General features: G+C 44.6%; 1 protein-coding gene across 1 annotated transcript in view; it reads right to left on the bottom strand.

Annotated features, from left to right (window-relative positions):
* The window catches only part of TENM4 (teneurin transmembrane protein 4), a 729,276-nt gene that overhangs the window by 428,360 nt on the left and 278,755 nt on the right, over positions 1-22,161 (bottom strand). The window contains 1 exon segment of the mRNA XM_038568485.1: positions 10,878-10,974. The gene's annotated coding sequence lies outside the window, so the exon portion shown is untranslated.

Genomic DNA, 22,161 nt, shown 5'->3' with positions numbered 1-22,161 from the left:
AAAACCTTTCACCAACATATCACCATTAAGTATGACATTAGCTGTGGGCTTGTCTGTCATATATGATCTTTATTATGTTGAGATATGTTCTTCTATGCCTACATATGAGTTTTAATCATGAATGGATGTTAAATTTTGTCAAATGCTTTCTCTGTATCTATTGAGATGATCATGATTCTTTCTTTCATTCTATTATGATGTATCACATTAATTGAATTATATAGGTTGAACCATTCTCGCACCCCTGGGATAAATTCTGCTTCACCATGGTGAATACTACTTTTAATGTACTTCTGGATTTGTTAGGATTTTATTGAGAATGTTATATATATTTATTGGAGATACTGGACTATAGTTTTCTTTTCTAGGAATGTCCTTTTCTGGTTTTGGTATCGGGATAATACTGGTCTTGATGAGTTTGGGAATGTTCCTTCCTCTTTGGCTTTTTGGGAGAGTTTGAGAAGGACTGGTGTTAATTCTTCTTTAAAACTGTGGTAAAATTCACCAGTGAACCCATCTAGTCCTGAGCTTTTCTTTTTGTTGGGAGATTTCTGATTATTGATCATTCTCTTTTTTTTTTTTTTTATTGATCAATCTCTTTACTTCTGATTAGTCTATTCAAATATTCTATTTCTACCTGATTCGGTTTGGGTAAGTTGCATGTTTCTAAGAATTTTTCCATTTCTTCTAGATTGCCCAGTTTGTTGGCATATAGTTGCTCACAGTAGTCTCTTAAGATCCTCTAAATTTCTGTGGTAGTAGTTATAATGTCTCCTTTTTTGTTTATAATTTTTATGATTTGGGTCCTTTGACTTTTTTCTTTTGTTAATCTAGCTAAGAGTTTGCCAATTTTGTTTAACTTTTTAAAGAACCAACTTGTAGTTAGGCTAATCTTTTCTCTCTCTCTTTTTTTTTTTGTAGTATCTATTTCATTTATTTCTACTCTGATCTTTATTATTTCCTTTCTTCTGCTAACTTTAGGCTTAGTGTGTTTTTCTTTGTCTAGCTCCTTAAATGTGGAGTTAGGTTGCTTATTTGGGATCTTTCTTGCTTCTTAACATAGGTGTTTATTGCTATGAACTTTCCTCTTAGAATTGTTTTTGCTAAATCTCATTCTAATTTCTGTTTCTATAATTTGACTATTCTAGGTACCTTATATAGGTGTATCATAAAGTATTTGTCTTTTTATAACTGGCTTATTTCACTTAGGGTAATGTCCTCAAGGTTCATCCACATTGTGGCATGTGTCAGAATTTCCTTTTTTGAGACTAATACTCCATTATATGTGTATGCCACATCTTGTTTATTTATTCATTCATTGATGGATACTTGGGTTGCTTTTACCTCTTGATTATTGTGAATAATGCTGCTATAAACATGTGCATACTAACACCTCTTCTAGTTCCTGCTTTCAATTTTGGGGGGTATAAACCCAGAAGTGGTATTGCTTTATCAAATGGTAATTCTATTTTAAATTTTTTGAGAAATAATCACACTGCTTTCCATAGTGGCTGCACCATTTTACATAATCCCTTTTGGAGGATTATGAGTGACTAAGCAATAGGCACAAGGCCATACAGCTTAGGAAGTGACAGCAAGACACCAATGTGGGTCCAACATGCCCTCATTCTACAGAGTAGTAATTCTCAAATTTAGGGTTCAGCCAGGAACATCAGATTCATCCAGCGTACATATTAAGCATATAGATTCCTGGGCCCCAGGTCTGGGGAAATAAAATTACTAGGGATAGGCCCCAGATCTGTATTTTCAAAACAATAAACAAACTTTTGGGTGTTTCTGGTGGGCAGCCAGGTTTGATAACCACTGTTTATTATTATGATAATCATGATAATTGTTGTTTCTGCCATTATCAAAATGTCTTCATTAACCATTCTTTACCCACATCAGCTTATTGATTTATGAACATCTAGAAACAGTGGGAGTGTAAGGGTTACCAGGAAATCTCAACTCTGGGTTTGCTCTCTGAGCAATTGAGGACTTTCAAAGGGTGACACATTTAGCATTCTAATCAACAAGGAATCAGCCAGGCGCCTGCCAGCCTGAGCCTTTCTTAGATTCCTGACTAACACTCATTAAGCAGTTCAAGCCAATGTGTTCCTAAGTAAGTGTATGTAGAGGCAGGCTGTTGGCATTTTAATCTCATTAGTGAACTGGAGCCCTAAGACACAGTAGCCACAGCAGCTGCTTATACCTACTGGGTAAAATTCTTCACACCCTTAGACTGGCTACCTTCTCTCACCATTTGCCTTCTCTCACCATTTGCTCCAGCTATGCATCCTCTCTTGGGCCTTCAGCAAAAGACTCTGGGAAACTAGAGCTTGATGACTTCCAGGGTGCTGGCTGCAGATAGCTGGATAACCGGGTCAGGTGGCCAGGCTGCCTACATCCCAGAAGAGACACTGAGTTATCTACCCCAGCCTGATTTGTTGAGTTGGCACCAAGCCACGGGCATTGCTCCCTGAATTCAACTGTCTGTGTCCCCCTCCCCCACCAATACTCCTGATAGAAGCCAGACCAGGCTATGGGGCCTTGGGAAAGAAGTATCTATAGGCAATCTTCCCAGCACAAAGCCCTCATTGTTGGAGGAGAAAGGCATGGAAGAGACAGAGGGAGTGCTTATCTTTTGTCAGTGCTGGACAGCTGAAAGGACTCCAGTGAAAAACGACCTTGTAAACTAAAAAATGAGGGAATATCCAAGCTATGTAACTATGACTATCTTCTTCCCTGGGTCAGAAATAGCTGGAACTTTCTCTCAAATGTTCATAGACACATGCACATTAATACACATATACACTTATTGTGTTCAAAGTAAATCAAGAGGCAAATGTAAAACAGCCTCATCTACCCATTCATTCAACCATTTATCTATTCATCCATCCATCCATCCATCCACCCCCAGGTACTTGTTTATTCATATATTAACTCAGTGCCTAGCATGGGCATGAACTATGCTGGAGGAAACAGCAATAATCCAGATCAGAGTTTTCTAATTGGGGGATAATTTTCACTGGAGCATCTAGGAACCTGTATGTTGACTCATCACATATTATCTATAACTGAATCAATGTCTTGCATAACATATGTAGATGCTGTTACAACGAATACACATTGAGTTGAGGCATTATTGAATTCACGGCAGCTTTCTGTCTTATGTGTTTTAGCCAGTGAAAGCTAAAAGTATATATAAATCCTAACCATGGGGAAATTTGGACATGCTTCAGGCAAATGGAAGCACAGAACACTAATACATGGTTCTGTGAATGGAGATGATCACAACCATAACCATGATAACTAACTAAATCTGTTACTATGTGTTGGGCATTATTCACAGTGCTTTACTTGTTAATCCCACAACAAATCTCTGAGGTAGACACTAGCACTACCCCAAATTGCAGATGATAAAACTGAACATGGAGAGCTCCCATAATTTGTCCAAGGTCACACAACAGTAAGGTCACAGAACAATAAGTAAGTGGAGTTTAAACTTAGGAAGTACAGCTACAGAGTCAGTTTTATAGAAGAACTACTTTTTAATTCCCCTAAAGAAAAATCAAAAATAAAATTCTAATGTGTATGGGAGTTTACCTACACTTTTTTGGGTAGCTTCCAGGTTGGGGGTTCAAAGTCCTATTTTGCCTCCTTTCTTCCCACAGTGGCCTTGAGATTCTCTGCGAAATTTTGACTAGGTGATCAATGGCCCCCTTTCAACTGTAGTTAAGAAAATGAATGAAAGGAGAAAGGAAGGAGAGAAGGGAGGGAGGGAGGAAGGAGAAAGGAAACATAGTCTTGTCTGTCACTGACTGGGAGGCGGTTTCTATTTGTTGAACATCATTGCCAAGATGAATTTGGTCTCTACCTTCATGGACTTACAGTCCAGCAGAGAAGCTGGCAGGGACAGGTAATAAAAAGATTGGAAGATGATTTAAAAAGGGGTCGGGGAGCTCCATGACAATGCAAAGCAGGTGTCCTGATTTAGTTTCATGATCAGCGAAGCAGGGATCTAGGGGATAGGGGGAGGCAGATCCTGGGAGTAGCTGATTTGTAGCAGTACAAGAGAGAAAGGATTGGGTTTGTGAAGTCTGGCAGATGGTGTCACTGGAGCTTGGTGACAAATGGACATGGGACCATGGCAGAGAAGGTGCTCTCAAGGATGACACCCTGGTTTCTGGCCACTAAGCCAGATGTGAAGCTGAAAGTAGAGAGGGTGTAAAGAAAAGATTCCACTAGGCCCATTACCAGATTTACACAGGCTCCAACATGCATCCCATGCCCACTGCCCGCACGACTGTCCACCCTTCCCCAGGGAGACAAAGGCAGGACAGACCTCTTGCCACCACAGCCCTTGAAAAGCATTAAGGCTAGGAGAACTCTGTGCACAGCCTACAAAAACCTCTGTAGGCAGAAGCGATTCTAGAATGGACAGCAACTGCTTGCAGTAAATTAATAATAGATGTGCTGGACTTCCTCAGAAATATTTACCCAGCCGGAGTGCTTAAGTACTAATAACTGGGAATGGAACCTGAGCCTTACCTCAAACAGCCCTGACTGTGGAAAATGAAGAAACGTCATCCTGGCCCTTCCCAATGCCAGTCGGGGGGAGAAATGTGCAGAATACATCATTCAGGAATCTGAGGGTCTGCAGTCTGCTGGGAAAGTGGAAAACTGGAAAGGGAACTCAGACAGAGGCTGGGGGGAGGCACCCAGCAGAAGGAGCCAGCAACTGAGAATTGCTAGCATTTAGGTGGTACTTACCACCTGCCAGGCCCCAGGCTCAGGATCTAGCCTATATTAACACTTAATCCTGGGCACTATTTTTAGGTCCATCTTATAGGGGAAGGGGCTGAAAAAAAGAATTAAGGAATCAACTAGGATGTGATGAAGCTGGGATTCAAACCCTGGCAGTCTGGCTCTAGAGTAGGGAATCTTAAACCCCTTTGCTTCTGCTGCTTCCTGATGCATTTTCCAAAACAGTCAAGGGGGAGGGGAGGATAAGGGGAAAGAGACCCTACATCTAACTGGCAAGGAAACACCTGCACCATTGCTAACCCGTGCCCTACATCTCCGGCCCCTGCTGAGAATGCTGCATTCTTCTTACCAGCAAACAGAGTAGCCATTCCTTCATTTAATTATTTACTGAGCACTTGCTGGGGGCCAGACCCTGTGCTGGGCTCAGATGGGGACTTCTATAACGTACACAAAAGCTCCCTCTCTGGAAAACTGCCCCTGTCCTCTCTCATGCAGAGAGAGCCCACTTTTCCTTCCTTGGAGCTCCCAGACAGCCTTCAGGTCAGTCTCTGTGATAGAATTTCCTAAAATAAGTCCTGAAAAACAGAGGGGCTTGAAGACACTTGCAAAAGGAGTTCTGGGCAAATAAGTTTGAGCAACTTTGTTTAGCATCCCCGCCCCCGAAGGACTTCCCGGAACCTTGAGTTTGCTAGTGGCAGTGAGATCTACCAGGAGCAATTCGGTATATGGCACTTCTCAGATCACTCAAAAAGAAACCCTCCTCCTTTTCCTTCTATTTTTTTTTTTAATTTTTTATTTATTTATGCTAGGCACACAGTGAGAGAGAGAGAGGCAGAGACACAGGCAGAGGGAGAAGCAGGCTCCATGCACTGGGAGCCTGACGTGGGATTCGATCCCGGGTCTCCAGGATCGCGCCCTGGGCCAAAGGCAGGCGCCAAACCGCTGCGCCACCCAGGGATCCCCTCCTTTTCCTTCTAAACAACATTTTGTCGGGCTGATATATCCTGGAACATAGTTTGGGATATTATGCCTCGGAATAGTAATTGTTATGTTAAATTTATATTTGGTTTTGACCGGTCAGTCCACTGATAGAACTGTGAGGCTGAGAACTCTTTCTTACTCATCTCTCCAGTTCCTGCCTTCAGCCAGGCCTAGATCAGAATAGCTCTCTGGAAATTTTCTTTGAGGACGGCACAAGTGAGTAGTGTCGAACGCAGTTGTGGGGCGCACTGAACTCCCAGCTGTATCTGGCTGCACCTCTTCCTTTATCTCCAAGGCTGCAGGCATTTCTTGCCTATACAAATCTCATGAATGGTTTCCTTTGCAAACCCTGGACACATCTTGTCATGGCACAGAGGCTCTTCACCACCCGATCCCTGTCCACCTTTTCTGGCTCCTCTCATTCCCCATACATACCCCCAACTTCAACTCCACAGAAGTGCAGGCAGCTTCTAGAACACAACGCTGCTTCTTTCAAATGAGGTTCTCCCCTTTGAGCAACCTTGCCTGTGCAGTTCCCCTTTCCTTAACCTTTGCTCAGACCTCTTGGCTGCTATGAAACCTCTGAGGCCCTCTCTGGTTCCCTGTCCCTGAAGTCGGGCTAGATGCCCCTCCTGGAGGGATCTGGGCTATCTTAAGCTAAACCATTCTATTCTCCCTGTGTGAGTGGTGCTGTGTCCTGAGTGAAGACTCCCCCCCGCCCCATGTATTTTGTGCTGTGGGTCATAGTCCAAAGAGCTGGAAAGCCACTGATGTTATGTAACCCTCATATTTAAGATGGTTCCAGGCCCTGTGTGAGGTTCATACGGGGCCTTTGAAAATCCACAGAATGTTTCCCTCCTCCATGAAGGTCTGCCCAGCCAGGATGGGGCTGCATCCTACAAATCAGATACCCTCAGAGGCTGGGAAGCCCCAGACCCTGCAGGACAGGTCTGCCAAGTGGACTCACAACTTCCTAACAAATGAAAAGCACAAAGCCAGCATCAGAGCTGCATGATTTGTTGGACTCCTTTCTCCCAGTGTGTTTTCTTCACAGTTTTCCGACTTGCACAACCATAAAATAGCTTTGGCACAACAGTCACATTACACAAACGAAAACATGGCTGAGCGCAGTGATGTTTCCGGAGCTCTGAGGGAAGCACATCAGGCAGGAGAGGCAGGAAAGAGGTGGGAGGGAATTCAGGGAGCTGGAGCCAGGCCCCTGCAGAGGTGGCTGGGCCTCAGACTCTGCCCATCTGTGGGTGGAAAAACAATTGCTCCCCTTGGACAGAAAGCACAGGACTGGCTCACAGAGATGAAGGTGCCAGACAGAGCCTACTCAAAGGAATGCGCCATTCCACCGATCGGCAGGGAAAGGAGACAGAATCAGCAGAAGGAGACCTAGCATCTTCTCAGCTCTGCTTTTAATTTCCCTCCTCTCTGGGCCTCGGGTTCCTCTTCTTATACCAGTGGCTCTCAAGATCCTGGGCTGTGACTCACAGTAAGAAATACAATTGACATCACAACCCAGTGTAGATACACATATAGTACACACATGGCACCGAAGTTTTCCTTTTGCTTCTTTTTGCTACCTGCGGTGTTTTTCTACTCTTTCATCTCCATTTATAAATTGCAACTTAGAGATTCATTTCATAAACTTTTATAGAAGCATGATGTAAGAAAGCAATATGTACCTGTCATAAATGATGAGCTAGATAAACACCTCAGTTGGAAACCAGTCCTCAGATGAAGAGACGGAGCATGACCAGGACCTTGAAAACCCCCTCTTGCCTTTTGCCATTTACCAACTCTTCCTCCCATGGTAACCACTGTCCTGGCTTCTAACAGCCCAGATGAGTTTGGCAGTCTTTGTACATTATATAGATGTAGAAAAGTTTCTTAATGTTTGGCTTTTTCTTTCAACATTTTGTGTGTGAGCTTCATTGGTACTGCTGTGAACAATATTGCACTGTGTGGATATGCCACATTTCATCCATTCCACTGGCCATGGTTCCTGGTGGACACGAGTGTGCATGCCTCACGGTGTGTAGCCAGGAATGGAACTGCTGGTGTGGAGACGTTCAGCTTTGGCTGGTATTGCCAGTTTTCCAAAGTCACTATACCAAATTATACTTCAGCCAGACACGCAGAATTCTAGGTTCACATGTTTGCCAACACTAGGTATTACACATCTTCCTCATTTTAGCCATTACTGTGGGTTTACAGTAGTGTGTCACTGTGGGTTTCATTTGCAATTCTCTGAGAAGTGATCATATTTTCATATGCTTATTTTGGCTATTTGGAAACCCTCATTTGTGAAGTATCTGTTTGGGTCTCCTGCCATTGTTCTATTCCTTATCGATTTGTGGAAGTTTCCTCTTTTTCCCCCCCACTATAACTACTTGGGATATAAGAGTTTTGCTGAATATATATATATATATATAATGTATATATCTTCACTTGCTCTATGGGTTACTGGGTTATTCTGTTTTATTTTAATAGATGACAATCTTGAACCACCAAATTAATTTCATGATCTACTAGTGTGTCACACAACATACAATTTGAAAAACCCCACAAAACAGGATGAGGCAGTCTTCCCTGGGTCTGGAGACCCCTGAGAGGGGCACCTCTGACCAGTGGTTGACCAGACCATGGGTACAGCAGCATCAGTCTGGGGCAGCACCCATGTGTCTACAGTTAGTAGCTGCCTGGAGAACAAAAAGCCATGATATTGGCTATATTTAATTTCCAAATTAAAAAAAATTCCTTGTTCCACACTTTAAATCATAACTCAGTTCCTGGTTCTGAATTTAAGATTCACCAGCCCCAAACCCAGGTTGACAAAGGGGACTCTGAAGGATGGCCGAGGTGTGGGACACCTCTGGAATTAGCCTATCTAGCAGGGCTAGAGGGTGTGCTCATCTGTGTGGGCTTCTCCATCCACTGAGGTGCCTGGCACCTTGGGGGAGTGGCCCTGTGGAATCTAAGATGCCTCAGGAAGCTCCTTTGATCCAACAGGTCAAAATAACTTTCCCTAAACTAATAAACTCCATGAACCATGGGAGAAAGGCACTCACACAGTCTGGGCAGTGTGAAGGGTAAATTCTACACTGACTCTCTTGACCCCTCACAGAGTAGACCTAGCCACAGACTTCCAGCTCCATGAAGGCAGAGACTGGCATTTCTGTTAAAAGTGTGGCCAAGGTCACACAGTTGGGCAGCTATAGAGCAATGCTGACTGATGCTACAGCCTGTGTTTTCACTCCTCTGTTATTTATTCTCTTTCCAGGTAGCTGGTCACCATGTAGTGTGGTGACCACATCTATAGTGTCCAAAGATTAGTGCTCTCTCTCTCTCTCTCTCTCTCACACACACACAACAGCAGCAGCAGCAGCAACAGCACATGCGAGCAGACACGCACATAGATATTTACATGCATGCATGTTCATGCGCTGTTCTACTCAAGAAATCCGTGGGCTGGACTCTACAGGTTCATTCCACACTTTGCTTGTTGGAATTTTACCCTCTTGATTTCCAAAGTATTGAATATACCATGATGTACAAATGATACAATATATGTGTAGGGCACTTAACAGCTTGTAAATCCCTTTCACACTCAGAAGTAGCCTCTGAATACATATAAATATTTGAGGATTCTCAAGGTCCCCCAGGTCTGGGGTGGGGCATGTCTCAGGACCCTTCTGGAGAAAACAGTCTTTACTGACCAGGACTGAGGTGGTAGCAGAATTTGTACAGTTCCTCAGACCCACCTTAAAAGTTGCCCTTTGGACTATATATTCCAGAACAACTGATCCTTCTGTTTCAAGTTCAAATTTCATCAATTTCCCAGAAATTGTTTGTTTGAATGTTTATGGGATATGGACACTTCTCCCCTTTCCCTAATAAGCATGCCCACATATTCTGTTTTATTAGAGTTTTTACCACCCCTTGTCTTCTCCTCCAGCTAAAAGTAAGTAGCTCCATCATTACTTATAATATGAATAGGAACTAGCATTGATCGAACATTTCCCAAATGTCAGGCAACAAGTGTTTAATGTACCTTATCCCAGCAAATATACACAGATCCTGTGCCACCACCTGCATTAATATCTTTATTTCACAAACAAGGAAATGGATGCTCAGAGAGGAGAAGCCTATGGGTGACAAAGTCAGCAAATGATAGGACTGGGATTGGACCCAGGTCCCACTGATCCCCAAGTCTTGGCCCCATCCCAGTGCTTGGGACAGCGAAAAGCAGCAACTTCCTTACTCCAAGTCAACAGAAATGTCCATAAGGAGGTAATAACATCTTAGGGCCTCTCATCCTCCCCTCTTTGTGATCTCTGAGCTCAGAGAGATGAAGGGATTTTCGTAAGAGCACAGCAAGAGCAGAACTAGGCCTGCAATGCAAGTCTGGTCTTGGGTTTCTTGTCTTTTGATTCTCATGATCTCCTGGGACAAGGGACACTTGTAGAGCTCTGTGTTCTAGGTATACCTTTTTAAGGAGACATTTCAGTATTGGAAAGAAGGTGACCAGGGCAGGAACTGCTCTTGAAGCCCAATTATTATTAAAGGAATAAAGAATTAGAAAAGATTTCAAGGCAAAACATAATCTTTGTCTTCAACCATTTTTAGGACTGTCTGTCTAATAAAGAAGAAGGAGGCTTGGCATCAGGAGGAGGAGTGGATTTCAAACCCAGATTATGGAAGAGTTCTAGAAAAATTTTAAATGTGGGGAAATACCCAAGTTCCTCTTTAGTCCTTGGAGGTTTCTAAGCTTGGGCCAAATATCTATAATCTACATCTATCTTTCTATCTGTCTGTCTGTCTGTCTATCTATCTATCTATCTATCTATCATCATCTATTGAATGGTCTATGGCTCAAAAGCCATTTCATCTCTAAGATGCCATAAGCTTTTAAAAGGTAGTAAAATCTTATAGGGATGGCAAGCAGTAATCTCGTACTGCCTCCTCATTGTTCTTAGGGAAAGAAGGTATTATAAAATAAGTGGAGATAAAGTCTACCTATTAATGCATATTTAAGAGGTAGAGAAAAAAAATCACCCATAACATTAATTTAGATCATGAATACTCTCTGAAGTGAAAAAAAAAAAAAAAAAACAACTCACTTTTCTTTAAATCTTCTTAAAAGGGTCTAAGAATAGTCCTTCAAATAATCCTTCAAGTATGCAATTTTAATTTGGACACATGGTAATTTCAGTCTACCTGTTGAAAGAGACAAGAGAGAAATCAGTCATTTTTGATGAGTATGCTGTTCTGACAAGCAGCAGAGAAGGTTCAAGCAGCTTGAGGGGGGCGGGGGGACGCGTAGCAGAAGCAGCAAGCAGCAGTGGCAGTTTGGCCTCAGGCCGAAGACTGGTTTTTGAACACTCAGGCAACTGAGGTAGCGATCACAGTGCCTGGCACATAGCAAATGCTCAATAAATATTTAATGACTGAATGAGTAAAAGGATACATGAATAAATGAACGGGATTTACCCTACAGGCTCATCTCTTTGACTCTTGGGGAGAAGCAGGATTTCCAGATATTAAGCATATTATAGAAAATAGCACACAGAAAGATTCATGGTATAGGGGAGAGAGTGAAGGTTTTGTAGCCAGCCATGTCTATATTCAAATTCTGTCTTTACCACTTATAACTGTGCAACCCTGGGATGCGTTATTTATGTTTACTGTTGTTATTAAATTGGATACTTAGCCCATTCATTAATTTTCAGCCCTTCTTCTTCCCTAATACAAGCATTTAAGGTCATAAATTTCCCTTAAGTGCTGTCTTGGCTCTATTCCACGACTTTGATATTTAATATTTCTTTTACCATTCACTTATAAGTATTTTTAAATTTCTATTATCTTTTCTTCTTTGACCTATGAGTGAGTTAGAAGTGTTTTTTATAAATCTATATTTTTAAAACTCATCTTTCTGTTATTGACTTCTAGTTTAATTGCACAGTGCTGGGGGAATGTGAGCTGTAGGATGCTGATTCCTTAAAATTTATTGAGATGCATTTTATAGCCTAGGATGTAGCCAGTTGTTGCGAATGTTCCATGTGTGTTTGAAAAGAAAGTGTATTTCCCAGTCGCAGGGCGTTATCTTGGGCTGGTTTATTTTTTAATCTCCACACACATTCATTCCTTATCTGTAAAAGGGTATGTGAGCAATACATGTGAGTTCCCTCCTGCCATTTAGAGTTACACTTACTGACATAGAAGCTGTGCAGAAAAAATGGAGAGAGCACATGAGAAAGAGAGCTGGATGTGCTAGTTCTTGCTTATAACACTATTAGTAATGATACCCTAGAGTTATAAAGCATTTAGAGTTTCCAAACTATGACCACATCTGCCATTTGGTTTCTCACTCTCAACAAACCTGTGAGGTGTATCATCCAGGCAGGTGGAGGTGAGGACTCACAAAGAGAAGGGACATGCACCAGTTGTGGTTATTTGCTCAGTCGTCTAAGCCAGACCCCCAGGATCCATCCTTGTTTCCTCCCTCCCCCTCCCCACCTGTTCAGTGCCATCTCAGATCCACCCTTGTTACCACCCTTCCTGCCCACATCACTTCTCGCCTGCCTGCTTCATTCCAAGGCAGTTATTACATTCCTACTGTTTTAAAAATACAACTACAAGAAGTAAATCCAGACAAGATCTTCTTGGCAGATATGATGCCCAAATGGAGCTGAAGATAAGTGCTGGGTCGTGGGTGCCAGAACATCAGAATCTTGAAGGGGGCATTGGTTTAGAAAGGTAGAGAAACACTGTGCTGAGTTCCAGTGATTTCATCTAACAAAGCTTTTCCCATGACCTTGCCCCATCCCGCTGCAAGTTCTCCTTCCAGAGAGAATCCCCGAGTCATCTAAACTACCACTTCCTCTACTTCACACCTCCACAAATCACCATCTCCAAAATGTTCTAATAATGATGTGGTCACTGCAAATTCCAGAGACTTCTCAATCTGTGGCGGGTTGTCTGGGTCCTCTGGGATCACTGCCTCCTCTGGAAACTCTTCTACTTCCCCTTTTTCCTCCAAGGACTTTCTCTCTTTTGCTCCTTCTTCTTTCTCTGCCTCATTCTTAAAAGTAAAAGAGTAAAGAGTCCACTCCCCCCCTCAAATTCTGTGGTTTGAACTAGCACTTCCATAATTTAATCAGAGTCATTTCAATAAAGTAAGAACCACAAACTACCCCTTATTAAGTGTATGTTATGTATATGCCAATCACTGTATTAGCCATTACTTTATTTCCCTTAATATTCACAACAACCACTGGAGGAAACTGTTACTAATATTCCTATTTTATAGATGAGACAGGAGACGCTAAGAAAAGAAGTGAAGTTTGCCCAAGATAATCAGCTACTAGATGTAGCAGAGCTGGTATTCAAGCCACCATCTGTCTAACTCAAAGCCTGTGCTCTCTGCCACTACAGTTACTCACCGTACCCTCCTATATCCTGACCTCTATAACTCGCCATTCTCTCACAATGTCATGCATTCCACACTTCCATTTTTGCTGCTCTCAAAATGGAAGACCTTTATCCACACTGTATGCTGAAGAAATCCTATTCATTGTTTGAGGCCCAACTGCAGGGTCCCTCTTCCCATATAGCTACCCAGAAGTCTAGCCAGTTTAACAGCCTCTATCTCCTTGCTGTGGTGGCTCTGCAACGACACCAAACCATCCATTCATTAATCTGACTATCCATCCATTCACCCATCCATTCACTATCATGCCCAAGAACTAAATAAATAAAGATTATTTATCCAAAGTCTAGGTACTAGAAACATCCAAAGAAATTGTTTCAAATGATTTTTTTATGCTCAATCTCTGAAAAAATATACTTATATCACAATTGAAGGAAATTTGCTGGAAGTCGTGGTATATGGGAAGGAATGCGCTCTGCTAGGCATTTGTGACTACTGACTGGTCAGGGAGGGCCATCCCTGTGACCTGGCTGGGGTAGTTTCCAAGGTTACCAAACCAGGTCTACTGATTTCCCTTACCCAAACCCTACATTTCTAAATCTGATTTATACATTAAACCTGGCTCATATACCTCTTCATCCTCGAGGTTTTCCCTGATTCTCTTCCCCCAACAAGCAAAAATATGTCTGTGATATCTCTGATGGCACTCAGCAACTTTATCATCTGTGGCTAATACTGGAGTGCACAAAGCAATTTGACATCTTTCATGCTTCACCTTCCCTTTTGGTCTTTTCGGGGCTAGGAGTCCCATCCATTTCGCCTTCATGATGTTTTCTTTCTCCCTCTTCTTTTTGAAAGAATTTTTTCCCCAAGATTTTATTTGACAGAGAAAGAGAGAGAGAGAGAGAGAGTGCACAAGCAAGGGGAGCAATAAGTAGACGGTGAGGGAGAAGCGGGCTCTCTGCTGAGCAAGGAGCCCAATGTGGGGCTCGATCTCAGGACCCTGGGACCGTGACTTGAGCCAAAACGAAGGCAGATGCTTAACCAGTTGAGCCACCTAGGTGTGCAAGTTTTCTGAACCAAGTCCAGTGGCTGGCACACAGAGGCTCATGAGTGACTGACTGAGCAAATCAGACCTTGAATGGGGGAGGCTGTCTAAAAATCACTCATGTGCAAGCACCCAGCAGTGTTTTATGTACAAAGCAGGGGCTAAACACAAAATCCTTCCTCTCTTCACCCCACAAGATACAAGGATCAAAACAGCAGGACCATGTATCCACTGAGCCTGAGGCTTCTGCGGGCCAGTGTTCTATGGTTCACAAACATGTTGGGGCGGTGGTTTTTGGCATTCACCAGGATGAATGAGGCAGGGAAGAACTAGGTCTGGACACATTCTAGTTTCCATAGTCACAAAACGAGTTAGAGCTTTAAGACAGATAGGGCTTCAGGATCAGCTACTACAACCACAGGCCTTTATGGAGGAGGGCCAAAGAGGTTAAGTGACCCCAACCAAGTCACAGGGCAAGAAGGACTGAGCAGATGCATTTTCCCTGTCCCCTCCTAGACTTGCAAATGAAGCCTCTAGGAAACTGAGTGCTTTCTGAATGGCTAAAAATAAACTCCCAGAAACTTCATCTAGATATATCAGGGCAGCAATTTACAGCGTCTAGAACTTCAGCATGGTATAATTAGCAAATGGATTACAATAATTTATTTTTGGTTTAAATGCTCGAATGAACACGACCTTCCAGTAGAATGGGAAAATAAGAGGTTGGGAGCCAGCCACATTCCTCTGCCCTCTTCGAATGCCACAATTTTAACACTGGCCGGCATCCATTTACCCATGTCTGGTGGATGTGCCAGAAAAAGGATTGCAACTCTGAACTCTGGGCTCCCCAGGAAGTATGACTTTTGTAATATATCCCCCAAAAGGGTCCTTGTTCATTCTTCCAGCAACCAGGAAGACAGCCAAAATCAGCCCCCCAACAATCAGGAAAACCCAAAGGCTGGTTAAAGTTGGTCATGATGTCTCTGAGCAGACAATAGTATCAAAGGATGGGACCAAGAGAAATGCTATGACACAGCTGAGAGAAGACTAGACCGGGATCATAGAAGATGTATGTTTGGGTTTTGTTTACCATGTGCCACAAATAACAACCACTTCAAGTCCCTTCCATAAATAGGTAGTTACTTCACCAGATTATTATGGGAATTAAAAAAAAAAAAAGTACGAAAAGGGTTTTGTGAGTAAATGCTAGTGATTCTTGTTGGATGGATAAATTTCCAAAGAAGCTTTTTCTGATGAGGAATGTTTTGGACCAGAGCACTACAGGATACTGTAGTAGGGAGCAGGGGCAGGGCAGCAGAAAACTTAGAAAGTTGTCTTCTCAAGGTTTCCTCTACAGAGTCCAGGCAGAGGCAAGCCCATTCACTTTTTTACAAGATCTCCAGGCAGGGCATTCTGGAAGTAGAAAACAGGGACCCTGATTTGGGCAAGGAACACACGCAATTTGTCTCTTCTCTCATGCACTGCAACCAAACCCGCCAAACACTTGCCAGAACACGCCCCAACACAGAAAGTGAAGACGGTGGCCAGGCGGTGTGCAAAACCAAGGCCGCGCTTCCTCCAGCTAAAGGAAGGGGCATGGGCGTTCACTGAGCACCTACCGTGTGCCAGGCACAGCACGGGGCCCTCCCACATCAGAGCCCCGGCCCAAACCCCGCAAGCTTCCCCCGCACCCCAGCCCCCACCCCGTCAACCGGCGCCAGGGCTCACACTGCATGCAGGGGGGAAGCCTCCTGTCTCCTCTCTGGCCAGCCCTGGAGCCCCTGCCACAGGAAGACCTAGACCCTCAGCCTCGCTCTTCCAACTCTTCGTGATCATTTTGGAGGAACTTCAGTGTTCTATGAGGCCGGGACAAGAACCTTAAACTAGTCTGCTTTACCAGACTGCTTTCAGGCCACAAAAAGCAGATGGAAAAAGCTTTGGAAACTGTGCCAAACACTAAAGGGTCCTGTTCTAGCCCCTCAAGAACTTCCTATTGCACTTCACTAAACATTAAATTTCTACATTGTTTCCAACCCCCATGGCTAACGCCATCTCCCCCCCCACCCCACCCCTTGTTTGCTGAGTTCCATGCAAACCAGCCATCTTTCAAGCCATTATCCTCCTGGAGCAAATGCCCATTCCTCTTCCAGGAGTCACCTGCTTCTGCCCCTCAGGCCAGGACAGCTTTCTCTACTCTACATTCTTCAGGACACTTGTAATTATATACTTACTTGCACGACTGATTAATGTCTATTCCCCAGCCAGAATGGGCAGTGTCCATTTTTGCCTCTTTCACAGGATGTCCTCAGGGGATGTCTTCAGGGGGCCGGGCACACAGTGGCCCTCAATTAATCTGTATCTGTTTTGTGCATCTAGAGCAGTGCATGGCATATAGCAAGCGCTCAATAAATACTTCTTAGATGTGAAGGTTTGTTGGAGGGGGTTTAAGCATCGGGTTAAAATCATGGACTCTGGACCCAGAATACTCAGTCTAATTTTGGCCACTCTACTCAGAGCTGTATCACTTGCACTTCACTTCTCTGGGCCCCAGTTTCTTCTTTTACCTCAAAAGGGATAATAATTGTGCCTCCCTCCCAAGGGTTGTTGTGAGGGTTAAATAATACATTTAAAGTTCCTGGAACAGAGCCAGGCAGGTGGTTGGTACAATGTAAGTGTAGCTATTCTTGAGATCCCTCCTCACCCTCCTCTGCTGATAGAGGTCACATCCCTTCTCTTTGTGGAAGCTGGTCCAGCTTGGTCCTCTTCCTCTGCTCTCCTTGCTCTCACTGCCTTTTCTCAGTACGTGGACCCTTCCATATCTTGATTTGTCACTGTGGCTGAACTGTTATCAAAGAGAGTGGCTCTTCTCTGTAGAGAGCCCACAACAGCCCAGAGGAAGGGCTAGAGAGGCAAGCCAGAAGGGTACCTGGAAAAGGCAGGCAGCCTGAGGATCTGTGTAAATGGAAGGGGGCGCACAGTGGGGGCTTCTTGAGGAACCCACTTAAAGCCTACTTGGAGCTTCTGCCTTGAAACCCATTTCTTGGGGGCAAAGCTTCCAGCCTTGAGTAGCTGCTTCATGGGCTAATTTTTTTTTTTTTTTTTTTGCATGAAATAAATGGTTAGCCATTAAGATGTAAAATGCAGCTGTCACAGTCCATAGAACAACAGACAGGTTAATATGGGTGCTTAAGAATGCTATTTCCTCATATTAACCCCAGAGCAGGAGCAACCTATCCAGATAGATTCTGGAGTGCTTGCTCCGGAAACCTGCTGGTTTTTCCTCTAATAATATTTGATGTTTAAATAATAGTTGATGTTTGCTTCCAAGCAGAGTTTGCTAGCTTGCTTGCCCTCCTCCTCCCCCTCTCTCCCTCCCTCCCTCCTTTCCACTCTAAGAATATCCTGGCCTTAGCTTTCTTCCTGAAATCTGGGTTACAAGCATGCAGATGTGCATCTGGGTCACATTTAGTTTCTGAACTTGCCTCTTGATTGGGTTCCTGGACTTCCATTAACTCCTCTCCATCCGCTGCCCCCCAACCAACCCAGCCTACCTACCTGTTGCCTTCTAGGGGACTAGGGGCACCTGGGTGGGTCAGTGGTTAAGCATCTGCCTTTGGCTCAGGTTGTGATCCTGGGATTGAGTCCCACATCAGGGTCCCGGCAGGAAGCCTGCTTCTCCCTCTGCCTATGTCTCTGCCTCTCTCTGTGTCTCTCATGAATAAATAAATAAAATGGAAGAATGGAAGGAAGGAAGGAAGGAAGGAAGGAAGGAAGGAAGGAAGGAAGAGAGGGAGGGAGGGGAGGGAGGGGAGGGAGGGGGGAGGGAGGGAGGGAGGGAGGAAAAAACAGAAATGAAACAAAACCAAGGCTGGTCTATGGCACTCCCCAGAATGGCCAGGTCAACACATAGGCTCCAGAGGGACAGGGCCTAGGCTTGAGCTCGGGCTCTGCTGGACTGGCAGCCTGGGGAAGTGACTGTAGCCTGTGCCCTGCATGCTGGCCACTGCAGCAGAAGCTGGCACCGCAGCCCCATTCACAGAGTCCCGTGTGTGGGAGAGCCATGTGCCAGGGGCTTGCCAGCACAGGAAACGTAGTACTCAGTCCCCCTCTTATTGTGGGTAATACATGCCCTATTGGGGAGTCATGGAGTGGGGAGAGGTGAAGCGTGTGCTTCTGGCATCATCAGAAGTCCCTAGCAGACCCTCAAGTGGACCAGGCTCTCTCAAGCCTTGGGCACCCTGACCCTTTCTCTTTGCCATCTAATCATCCTCTGGGTAATACTGCCTGCCTGTCCTGGAAGATGCAGGTTACCTCTTTCCAAAACCCTCCCTCACCCTCTCTCTGATTAGATTGGAAGCCCATCTTCTCAGCTTCCATGACCCCTGTGCTTCCCCTGCCGGTGTGATTCTCACCCTTTGGGAGATTATCTGCTTGTTTTGATAATCAAACAAGTGGGTATCTCTAGTGGATGCCTACCAGGGCAAGATGCTTTGGGTCCAAAGGACAAAAAAAATAATCGATACATAAATTAACATATGCTTCAACTCTCCATCTTGCTCCAGAAAGAATTAAAGGTAGCATAAAAATGAAAAAATGCCCCTGAGAAGCTTAAAGTCAGGTGGAATGGCAGGTAGATATGCAGTTTCAAAATTATTACCTGACAGGAGTTGAGATAATGTGATCTGGATGAGGGCCTGGGCAGGGTAGGGGGATGACTTCTCTCTCTTCTCCCCCAGAACTTGGGGCAAAACCCAACACAGGGGGTGCTGAGTATTTGTGCAGCGAATGGGATGGGTAGGAAAGGAGGGATCACTCATTTCAATGAAGAAAACAGTGGCGGTGCAAGAAACAGAATTTGGGCTTCTAGGTCTTCAATCAAAAATGTAAATCCCATCCATTGAAATGCAAAAGGACAAACCACTTCTCTCTCCCCTCGGTTTCCTCACCCATAATAGAAGGAGGCTAGAGAAGACCATTTTAGAAGGCTGTTTCAGCTTGTAATTAGTTACCAAAAAAGGGCTGAGGGGTGCCCAGGCCACTGTCCATGTTATGTAACTTTATCTGTCTTATTCTTATACACATTCAAGAACAGATATCAAGCTTCACCCATTTATCCAAAATACCTCTACTGCTAACGGTGAGCCAGGTGCTGACTGGGGCATGACTGCAGGTCACCCACAGACCCAACTTTCCCTGGACCTTCTCCCCTTGTACAGGTCTCTAAAACCCTGGGCTTTGCCCAGCAACCTGCTTGACAACTCAGAGCAAGCCCCTGACTTCTCTGTACTTTCTACTTTCCTTTCTCCCCCTTCGCTTGGCTTTCTCCTTCTTTCACACCTTCATACAGGCATGCACGTAACCAACAAATGCTTACTAACATCTTCTATGCACCCAGAATTGTGCTCGCAGCACTGTGCTGTAGTGGTGAATAAGACCTAGGACCTTGCCTTCTGGAACTCAGCAGGACCCTCTCCTGCTAGCTAGCCATGCAGTTTTCAGAGCTATGGGTTTCATGGACATTCACGATCCTTTCATCCCTCCATGACTCTGTTCATGCTGTGTGTTTGCCTGAACTGTCTCAAACTTCTGGCCCTCTTCCAAGGCCTAGGTCCTGGGCCACCCACCCTGTGACACCTTCTCTGACCTTCCCCTCTCTGGGGTCCTGCAGCCCCCTGCTTGCCACCACAATTACACTATAGCGTATGGTGGGTTTGTTTGTTGGCAACACTGCTTTGAATTCCACGAGGCCTAGGACTGTATGCTCTTGTCATTGTATCTATAGCAATGCACAGTCAGCAAGTGCCTAAGAAAGCATGGCTGAAATGAACTGAGAGATCAAAACTTCCTGAGCAGAACATTCTACTAGCCCAGGCCCAGGGGAAAAGGGAAAAGGCACTCATCCCAAAGCTTGTCCTACCAGCAAGCCCAACACTAGCTCAGCTTCCCTCTGCTCTCAGAGGTTCACAGTTCACAGGGGACCCAGGAACCCTGCCTCCTGCATCCTGGGCAATTTGCCCCCCTACCCTTGGATGCCTTATCTGGTCCCTCCCTCAGGACTTTCTGCAAATTTGCTGGCCAATGCACATAACCTAAAGTAAGAAAATCTACCTTGGAATCACAGCAATAAATACAAAATACCTGGAGGACCTTAAGGTTTTTTAGCTGCACCAGACAATTTTGCTAAGGTTCATTTTGGAAGGTGAGGTTCATTTTTTTTCCCCTACAAAGTATATTTACATCAGCCAAAGCACAGGAAGCTATAGACACCCCTTGGTTCGAGACAGTCAGGGTTTGAGCCTTGGTTCTACTATGTTAGCTAGGAGCTGGCATAGCTAACCCTGACCTTGAGCCTCCATCTGGATTCAGGTTCCAGTCTTGCCCCATAATTCCAGTCTTGCTGCCAATCCTGTCTGCCAAGAAGAGTAATTCAACTGCTAGCTCACTCCCATGTCCACTCAATCACTTTCTCCATTACTTTTCAGCTCTTCACTTAATTACTCATTCATTCATTCATTCATTCATTCCTTTGTTCATATTCATTTCCTTAAATTTTCACTTATTAATTTACTCAAAATCACATTCACTTATTCATTCACTTATATTTCATTTACTCATTGATTCACTCCTTTTTCCCTTCCTTCACTCACTCCCTCTGCCCTGTACTCACTCACTTAGCCCCTCACCACCTATACTTGCTCCTCCTCACTCCTCAGCACAGCATCCTGCCAGGAAACACAGCCTCCATCCTGGCTGGGTCCATTAGTCCTCGCTCCCAGGACATTCCCTTCCATTTCAGCATCCAGCTTGCTGAACTGTGCAGGCATGTGTCCTAGTGTTCAGAGGATACGCTTTCCACTCAGGAGCAGATGTTCTTGTAATTACTGTTTTGACTTTCACCCTCTAATGCCAGAGAATTCTTTCCACGAACTCCTCCAGCATGCAGGAAGGCAACCACTCAGCATGGGCAGAACGTGCAGTGCCTGGGGGTTCAGATTCCAAGACACAGGAGATTCCTGGCAGGCAGAGCTACAGGGAACTTGAGAGCCTCCCTCCACGGCTTTATAAACTGGAGTCCAGGGATGAGCTTGAAGGGAGGGAGGCAGGCAGGCCTGGAGAGCAGCAGACTTTGCGAGCCAAGTGAAGGAATATGGAAAGGAGTGGACTGTCTCAAGAATATGAAGTCATGATTGGTCTGGGTTTGGGTTACTGTGATAGGTGACAGGGTCAATGGAAAATGTAGAGGTTTGCTGGCACGGGGCCAGTGAGATGTTATTAGCAATATCACGGCGGAAGAGCAAACTCATCATTTGCTGACCACCTACCACGTGCCAGGGGCTTCCCATACTTTATGCCAGCTGATCTTCAATGATCAATCTCCCTGTCTTTCTTTTAGAAAATAGAATCCCCTGAGATTTAGCTGGTCAGGCAAGACTAGATTTCCCAGATTCCCTTGCAGCAAGGTGTGACCAGCTAAGTTCTGGTCGATGGGGTGAGTGGAGGTGTCATACGCAACTTCTTGGTCGCGCTCTTAGAAGGAAGCTGGGTACCCTCCACTTCCTGTTGCACCACCTGCCGGCTAAAGCATGGCCCCCTCTGTGAGCCATCGCTGTCTTTGGGATTGAGGGCATATCTAGGGCAGGGCAGGGCAGTTAGACCGAACAAGCCTCAGTCCCTGCAGAACCTTGTGAAGCAGAACTTCTCCATTCCCCAGCTGAGCTTTTATGTGCAAGAGAAACAAGCATCTGTTAGGTTTTGGCCACTGTTGTTACACTTTCCATTAAAAAACAAAACAAAACAAAACAAAAACAACAGCCCAGTTCCTATTAAGATAGGGAGGATCTCCTGCATCATGTTTCCTTATGGAGAAACTGCCTTTAGAGAAATACTCGTGGCTTCTCTTACTCCCTTCACTTGATCTCCATGTTGT

Source organism: Canis lupus, chromosome 21, assembly GCF_011100685.1.
Source record: "Canis lupus familiaris isolate Mischka breed German Shepherd chromosome 21, alternate assembly UU_Cfam_GSD_1.0, whole genome shotgun sequence".
Classification (NCBI taxonomy): Eukaryota; Metazoa; Chordata; class Mammalia; order Carnivora; family Canidae; genus Canis; species Canis lupus.
Note: the sequence above shows the minus strand (reverse complement) of the source record. Positions and strands in the feature narration are given on the sequence as shown.